The sequence below is a fragment of the Monodelphis domestica genome, chromosome 5 (genome assembly GCF_027887165.1).
Source record: "Monodelphis domestica isolate mMonDom1 chromosome 5, mMonDom1.pri, whole genome shotgun sequence".
Lineage (NCBI taxonomy): Eukaryota > Metazoa > Chordata > Mammalia > Didelphimorphia > Didelphidae > Monodelphis > Monodelphis domestica.
In genome coordinates, this window is record NC_077231.1 from 276,777,121 (window position 1) to 276,778,490 (window position 1,370).

Below are 1,370 nucleotides of genomic sequence, written 5' to 3' on the forward strand. Positions count from 1 at the left end.
AATATATTGATTTCCCAAAATATTTCCTATAGCCCCTTGAAAATCTGCTGGAAACACACAGGTCCCAGACTGAGAACAAGTAATGTACTCTAACTATTTTGTTTTACACATGAGGAAACAAGCTTAGAAATGTTAAGCAACTTGCTTAGGAGACACTGCTCATTAGTGTCAGAGGCAGGACTTGAACCCAGGCTTTCCCTTCTCCAAATCTAGTACGCTATATACTATGCCACACTGCCTCGATTGAACAGGCACCTTAAGTACTGAACAAACAAAAACCCCAGAACTCTGAGGAATGAAGATCACAGACAAGCTGGAAGAAAACCCTTTATATTTGGACCTTTTATTTCACTGATGGGACTGAAATCTAGAGAGGGAATATGATTTATTCCAGGCCACACAGCTAGCTGGGGCCAGAATGAGGCTAGAATCCAGGTCTCCTGACTCCCAGTTCAGTGATCCTATGACTGCAGCACACTGCCTCAAGACACAAAATCAAAATAAATATGTATAAACAGAGCCTAGATGGGAGTATAATCTTTAAATGTGCAGGCACACTTCTCAAAGAAGTTGCTCTGGCCAATATCACTTTGCAATAACATCATTAATGCATTATAACAAAGCCCCACCCTGAAGTCAGAATTTCCGGATAGTAATGAATCCGGAAGACCTACTCAACTCAGCGCTAGTGCCCAATTTGAATCTGTTTTTCACAAAGAGCAAAGTTAAAAATCACTAATGCAAAAGGCATTTTCTACATACAGTCCAGGGCCCCACTCACAAGAAAAACTATCAAGTTAATTGCTCCACCTAGCTACTTTTGGAAACACACACACACACACACACACACACACACACACACACACACACACACACACACAGGAAAACATTGAATTTTTTAAACTTTAATCTAAGTTACTGCCCCATTGATTGCCCTTGATTCCTGTCCCTTGAAGAGAAAGTAGAATATTCAGGAGATTTGGCCCCTGAATCTCCAAGTTTGCACTCTCATCCTTCTCGATTGCTTTTTCTCTGGGGAAAGGAATATACCTGCTGGAATTGGAAATGATAGATTTTATTCCATTCTTTTATTTTTAGTCCCTTGCTTAGAAAAACAATATCTAGAGTCACCAGAAGATGAGTCATTTTGAACTTAATTTTAAACCAGAAGTTGGAGGATTTCTAGCAGGACGTTAACCTTTTTTCCCTTTTCTTCCAGGATGTATGTTGCTGGCTTCTTGGCTTCTAGGCTTTTAGCTATCTTTCTTTCCTTTGCCACAACCTCAGGAGACTTCCTGATGTCTTGAGCTGTTGAGTTTGCATCTCTATCTTTAGAAACCCTGTCATATCCGAGTTTATGAGAGTTCCAA